This window comes from Poecilia formosa, unplaced genomic scaffold (genome assembly GCF_000485575.1).
Source record: "Poecilia formosa unplaced genomic scaffold, Poecilia_formosa-5.1.2 Scaffold702, whole genome shotgun sequence".
Classification (NCBI taxonomy): domain Eukaryota; kingdom Metazoa; phylum Chordata; class Actinopteri; order Cyprinodontiformes; family Poeciliidae; genus Poecilia; species Poecilia formosa.
This window is the reverse complement of record NW_006800641.1, coordinates 50,848-58,364: the sequence shown is the minus strand read 5'-3', so window position 1 is coordinate 58,364 and position 7,517 is coordinate 50,848. Positions and strand designations below refer to the sequence as shown.

At 32.8% G+C, this 7,517-nt stretch overlaps 3 long non-coding RNA genes across 3 annotated transcripts; all 3 read left to right on the top strand.

Moving 5' to 3' along the window:
- The first annotated feature begins 355 nt into the window (after positions 1-355).
- On the top strand, positions 356-1,297 carry LOC107834637 (uncharacterized). The gene is made up of 3 exons (XR_001660446.1): positions 356-589; positions 681-752; positions 885-1,297. It is a non-coding gene; the product is annotated as an uncharacterized LOC107834637 (long non-coding RNA).
- Positions 1,298-1,596: 299 nt separating this feature from the next.
- On the top strand, positions 1,597-2,905 carry LOC107834638 (uncharacterized). Its single transcript, XR_001660447.1, has 4 exons — positions 1,597-1,755; positions 1,862-2,306; positions 2,479-2,603; positions 2,789-2,905. It is a non-coding gene; the product is annotated as an uncharacterized LOC107834638 (long non-coding RNA).
- A 1,071-nt stretch (positions 2,906-3,976) lies between these two features.
- On the top strand, positions 3,977-5,608 carry LOC107834636 (uncharacterized). The gene is made up of 3 exons (XR_001660445.1): positions 3,977-4,320; positions 5,094-5,149; positions 5,550-5,608. It is a non-coding gene; the product is annotated as an uncharacterized LOC107834636 (long non-coding RNA).
- Positions 5,609-7,517: the final 1,909 nt, after the last annotated feature.

Genomic DNA, 7,517 nt, shown 5'->3' with positions numbered 1-7,517 from the left:
TCTTCTATAAATTTATCTGTATTTTTTCTGAATGTATTACTTTAAATACATTCCCATTGTTTCCTTTATGTGAATGGAATATCAACAGTACAACGAACAATGTTAATATTTTTAAAGGCACTCAAATCATTTGTGAGCATAAACGGTGAGAAAATTAACTGAATTATATTTCTTGTTAGTTGTTATTGTACAAACAAAATAAAATTTTTGAATTGATATTAATTATAGCATTAAGGTGAAATGGATATATCTAAGTCTATATTTTTGTTTTGAATAACAAATTGTTACTCTGATAAGGCATAAACTCTGTGCTTTAATTTTTTTTTCCAAAAACGTTTTGAACAGATTTATTTAAAAATAACTGTTTTCTGTTACTAACTTGTATGTGGCAGGTCAAGAACTTATCTATTTGAAAGGACAGGGAAGACATCCAAAAGTAAAAGTTGTCTGTGGTGCCGAAAAAGCCAATGAGATCTTCTTGGATTTCCATGCAAGCGCCTCAGGTGGTCACACTGGCCAAAAGAAAACAAGAGATGCCATTTCTAGACGTTTCTACTGGCCTGGAATGACAGGAGACATAAATAAATGGGTAAAAACATATACAAAATTTAATACATGCATAAATCCTATATATAGATATATATATTTATATATACTTTCAAATGCAATCAATTCTGCAGGTATCAGAGTGTGCTGCTTGCCAGTCTGCAGGTCATCAAATAAAGGACACCAGTGAGCATACTCCAATAAATGTATGAAACTATTACAGGATGTATACCAGCATAGAGTATGTTACTCTAAGATCACATCTATAACATAAGGCAGAATTAGATTCTTAGATTAAAACTGGTATTGTGTAAGTTTTTTCCTGTGTTTTCATATAGGTTTCGCAACCATTTGAGCTTGTGGGTATGGATCTTTCGGTAAACTCAAAACCACAGAAAGTGGAAACCAGTACATCTGTGTAATGATCGATTACTACACAAAATGGTCACAGGCATATCCAATTGCCTGTAAAAATGCCGAAGAGGTCACTAAACAAATTCTTAAATTTGTATTTCAATTTGAAGCCCCCAAAAGAATTTTGACTGACCAAGGGACTGAGTTTGTCAATTCGGTAAAGTTGTATTTCATCAACATTTATTTTAAATATTGCATGCAGTTTTTGACTTATGAATTTGTTATGGTTGTGACAGATAAATAAGAATGTCTGCGAAAAACTGGGCATTAAAAGGAGTCTCTGTGCACCATATCATCCTCAAACAAATGGTTTGGTTGAAAGGATGAATGCCACTATCCAAAGGTAGCTGATACTCATCTACAACAGGGGTGGCCAAGTCCAGTCCTCGAGAGCCACCATCCTGCAAGTTTTAGAAGTATCCTTACTCCAACAGACCGGGATCAGCTCTATAAAGGCCTGATAACGAGCCATTCATTTGATTCAGGTGTGTTGAAGCAGGGATGCATCTGAAAGTTGCAGGATGGTGGCTCTCGAGGACTGGACTTGGCCACCCCTGAACAAGAAAAGTCCCAATTTCAGAAGTTAAATCATATTATAATGTCAACATTAAAATGTTTCTATTCAGGTCTCTGTGCAAACTTGTCGGGTCAAAACCGGAAACGTGGGATGAATATCTCGACGCAGTCATGTTTGGACTAAGGACCAAAAAACAGATGACAACTAAGTTCTCACCTTTTTTCCTTATGTTTGGACGTGAAGCTCGATATCCTTTCAAGATCCCCGAGAAATATGAGGTTTGAAACAATAAAAAGTAAAAAAAAAAAAGTTACATTTAAATTGTGCAACAATGTCATATCTAATACGCATGTACTTCAAGTCTGACGTTGATGTGTGTTATAGATCAACAACACTGTTGAACAAGTTCTGCAGGAAGAGACAGTAACAGAATGCATAAAAAATTTGGATGCCATTAAAGAGGTCATGGAGGCAAATGTGACCAGATCAACAACAATGACAGAAAAAAGGCTGCGCTTAGCCAGCAGAAGCGTGTCATTCAGTGTGGGAGAGTTGGTTTTGAGGCAAAATGTGAGGAGCCAACAAAGAAAAGGGGGGAATTTGGAGCCAAACTTTCTTGGACCATTCAAAATATCAGCCGTCCAGGGAAAGAGTGCTGACCTTATTTCAGAAAACGGAGCACTGTTTAAAAATATCAGTATAGACCATCTCAAACACTTTCATCCAGAAAGTCAAAGAATCCCACATAAGATAACCACACAAAAAACAGAAAACAAAACCACCTCTCCTCCAGACCCTCCAAGCACCATGTCTGACACTCTTTCAAAAGGTATAATGACATGTGGAGATAACATTTACCTGCATAATTTCAGGAGTTAAAATGTGTGTTCTGCTATTTTCAAATTTTTACATAAAATAGGTCATCATTAAATCTGCATTGGTATCATATTTTACATGTGCTTTTGCATTAAGTCTAATATTTTTTTTCTATTTTTTTAAAGTCTTAAAGAAGGTGCGGGGAGGAACACATAAAGAGAAATATGTCCTCCTGTCAAAAATAGGACTGTACAAATTGTTTTGCTCAGACTTTGCCAGAATTTGTCCAGGACAGGAGCTGGAGAGTAAGGTACATTAATTTCAATAAAGAGATGGATGGATGGATGGATGGATGGATGGATGGATGGATGGATGGATGGATGGATGGATGGATGGATGGAAAGCTAGACCATGCTTTCAAATGCAGTTATAATAAACTTTTAGAGAAGTTAAGCATTAACTTATTCTTTTTAAAAATAATAATAATCTTTTCAGGTTATTAATGCCTACCTTCATCTGATGATTAATAAGTACAATAGGAATCATCAGGAACAAGCCGCAATGATTGACAGTTTTGAAATGACAAGGATTTGGCTCAAGCAAAGTTACAAGCTAAAGGTTTGTGTGGAAAAAATTAAATTTGAAATTACATTTGAAGTTAGATCACCTTGTGCTTAATATTTTTTTTTAAATGTTCATGTTTTTTTTGTTTTTTTTCTCAGATTGATCCAGAAACCTTTAAATTACTAGTGGGGATTGTTAATGAAAATCACCATTGGACGCTAGTGGTAAGAATCAACATACTTTTTAAATACATTTTTATTTAATGTAAGACAAGTGCTTGTAATTGAGTGAGAAACACAGAAGACTTTTATAAAATGAAATAAATTTAAAATAATATGAAACACAGAAGACTTTTATAAAATGAAATAAATTAAAAATAATATGAAATATTTATAAAACCATAACACAATAAATGTGTTATCACAAAAACTGATTGTCATTCTTTTAAGTAATAATCAAATGGGGCAATTCTTAATTTATATTGTTCTTGAAAAATCCTAAGTTGGGGATAACTTTTTCATCTTTAGGTAATTTATCCACTTGAAAAAAGGACAGTTTTTCTTAACTCACTTGGAGAGTCCCAAAAAGATTTGAAGAGGTCCTTGGAAGCAACAAGGTGAGAAAAACATGAACAATTGTTGTTTATTATAATCAAAAATGTCAATTGTATAAGTAGAATGTTAATTTAACATTTTATCCTGTCAACAAGGGCATTTATGAGAAGCAAAGGGATGAAAGTGTCAAGGTGGAAATGTGACACAGTTCAACATGCAATGCAGCAGGATGTGGTTTCATGTGGTGTGTTTGCCCTCAAAGTAAGTGCTGTTTTAAAGAGATATATACATGCTTGACTATGATTAGTTATATGTTCTACATAATAGAACATTGTCTGTTTACAAATCAATTTATATAACCTTTATGTGAACTGTGTTGTGCGTTTACATCTATACATGTGAGAATATAAATACAATGATATACCAATATATTTGAACACATGCTAGTTTATGTTTTTGATGTGAAAAAAAGATCAATATGAAAATGTTAGTCTAATAATCATTAATCTAATGCTATTTTGCACGATTAGAACTTTTAAAATGATGAACAGATTTGACTAACTTAAAATATGCATTTCTGCCATGAAATATAATATAATTTTTGACTTATATTTATGTACTACATGGCTGATTTATCTTAATGACAATGGAAAAAGTCTGAAATAAGTATAGCAAAAAAATTTAATTATTCATAAATGTCATGACCTCTATGTAACAAGATGATATTTAGACAAATAATTTGTTTTTGTATTGTGTCCGATGTTAATATTTCATTTTTCAAAAACATATATTTGTCTTTACGGTTTGCAGAGTGCATACTGGAAAATAAGAATCTGAACTTTCCATCAACAGCAGAAGCTGTTAACACCATGCGACTCAACATTTCTTCCACAGTTCTTTCAGAATCAGGTATTACATGTATTTTTTTATTCAGTTCCGATGTGGGTGGAATACTATGTTGGGTGTAAAATCATGCACACACAAAAAATGTGTTATGTCAGCTATGTTATCTAATTATAAATATTAAAATATTGAACTTTGCAGATTTGTGAAGTACAATCATGTTAATATTTATGTCGAGTTCTTATATTGAAGAACATTACAATACACCAGGCATTGTTCTTTAATAAATAGTGAAATTACACATAACACCGGAAATGTAAAACAGTAACTGCTGAGGCAAAAACATAATCAATTAATAATTGCTCTATGATAAAATTACACTTTTCTTGAATAGCTTTAATGTAACATAAAAAGCAAAAAGGATTTGCAGTCTATTACAGTACAAAACTGGAATGAGCATTGAATTTCTTACTATGTTTTCATATAATTAACATTTACAAAAATAAAAATTTCATAAGACATACAGAAATATATATGTAGATATATTTACATTTTATGAATTCCATTTTTATACTTTCTGTCGCTTTGGTTGGAGAAAATTATAAAAAAGTAAACATTAAGTGAAGTGATACTTTATTTTAACCTTAAATAACAGAAATACATTAAATACATATGTTCTTCATTTCGTGATTAGATAGACACCATGTGTGCCTGCCTAATATGCCAAAATTATGTGCCGATTATATTACTTGTATTTTTTTATGAGATCATACATTATCAAAAAGGGATGAATAGACAAATGAGATATATAGAATGGATAATTGTTTGATTTTCTGTAGACTCAGTGGAGAACATTTGCAGACACTGTGGCAGTGAGGACACAGAAGATCTGTGGGTAAGAGAACAATGTAATGCATTACAAAATAAAGTTAAGCAAACCATATACTATCCTTAAAATGGTTGCAAAGTACTTACATATACAAAAATAAATAAAAATAAAAATAAATAAACAACCAAGGCAGGTAAGTTGAAAGTTATATTTTTTTAAGTACAGTCATAAAATGATTCCTAAAATCAGTTGCTTATGGTCCTAGAATTATTTTTACCTGCTTACTTGTCAGGAACATGATGTCGCCTTCTCAAAAAATGAGCTACCAAACAAATATTGATGATTAATAATAAGCTTTATGGTGACAAAACCCAGTATCAGCTTTATTAACAAATAAAGAACTAAAAATATTCTTTATGTTGTTATTCATGTTGTTGTTTGACCATTTTGATTTTTTTATTTACAGATCGCATATGACAGATGCAACTGGTGGTACCACCAAGAATGCGTTAAATTCCCACCAACTGCTGTGCAATGTGCATATAGCTGTTGTGTTTGCACCAACATTCTTTACTTGTTACAGTTCAGTTCATTTGTAGTTTTAATTTTTAATATAAGTAATTTGTTTTCTAAAAAGGTTGCTGTTTAAATATTTATTTGTTTAATTTAATAAAAAGTGATTTAATATTTATGTAAAACGAAAATAAACATTATTTGTACATGTTTTACATTTAGCAAGGTTGCATATCAAATTTACTTCCTTCAGTATCTTTGTGATAGTGATAATATAGAAATGCCTTTTTCTACATAATCAGAGTAGTTCTAAGAACTACTGGCATAAGTTTTATATCAATAGGATAATGTTTGGGGAAAATAGAGGGGAGATGTATATTTTGGCAGGCTGGAAATCCATATTGCCCAAAAATGCATCCCTGTGCTAAATTTAAGAATTAAAGAGTTAAGAGTGAAATAACTTTTTCTACATAATCAGAGTAGTTCTAAGAACTACTGGTATAAGTTTTATATCAATTGGACAATATTTGAGGAGGAGCATCCCTAATCAGCGTTGGGGATGTTCACCCGAGTTCACGGCAATCAGCGCTCAAATCTTCTGGCGGGGCCCGAGCGCCAAAGAACTGTTATTCATTTCTAAAGAATTGTTATTCATTTTGTCATTAAATCCTTTAATTATCTTTTCTGTGTCTGAGTTTATCCAGATTGAAATAAAGAGCTGAAAGGATTTCACCTTTTCTATGTAATGACACTTGTTCTCTGAGCTAATGCTATAATTTTTATATCAACAGGATGGATGCAAATATTTTTCAGGGTCATAAATTTAAATGCATTCCCTCCTACATTAACAGACTAGAAAGTTAAGCATGATGTAAAATGTTCTACATAATGGGCCTCTGTTATTATGGTATCAAAAGAAAAAGCAGAGAATTTCAAACCATTTTCGGAGAACGTTTTCAACAGAGATGGACTGAAAAAAAGTTCAACTCAATTGTGTCAATAAAGGTGTAAAAACCGTATTTATTTCAAGTAATTTGCGAAATAAAACCCAACATTTTAGGGATTACATGGTTAAGAAACGTGATAATGCTACAAATATCTTTAAAATTTCCTCTTCGGTCATATTTCAGTCCGGTTTCTGGTCAAGATGCGAGACTTTAGACCGATGCACGCTCCCGCGAGAGGGGATGCAATTTTGGGCATAACACCGGCCCACCGGGAGAACCTGGGATCCGTGAGAAGAAGATTGAGTCAGATATTTCCCAAAAATATACTATAACTTAAAATCGTCTTCAACAATATGCACTTTAGTTGGTGTTGGCAAATATGGTGAAGGCATCCTACGATCAGATCTACAGCCAGCCGCAGATCGGTGGCTTGCACCAATCTGGTGCAAGTCATACATTTTAATTTTAAATATATGCATATATAAACGTTTATGTCACTTTATACTATAGTTTCTGTCCTCCACTGAACTAAAAGTTACACAGTTTAACACAGCAGACATCTTATTTAGAAGGTGGCTGACATACAGCTAACCTTAGTTTCATTGTAAATCATTCAAACAGAAGAACAATAAAATAAACACATTAAACACTTACGGGACAATTCCAGCAATCAACAGCTGTTACATCCTTCATTCAGCTGTGTGATTTAACATTGTAAATCACGCTTATTCCTATAACCGCGTAAGCAAACAAACATGCTAACAACTAGCCATAACCGTTCGGCTTTAGAGACCAAACTATCTCATTTGATTTACTCACCTTTTGTTCTTCCATTAGTGCAATGGAAGCTTCGGGAACTCCTCTGGCACGTAAAAAGTCACTTAAATCAGACATCTTTCTCCAAAGCATTAGCTGTTCACCACAACTCGCATCTGTGGATCTGAAGCTGGTTGCTTGTCTGGGTCACAATTTTT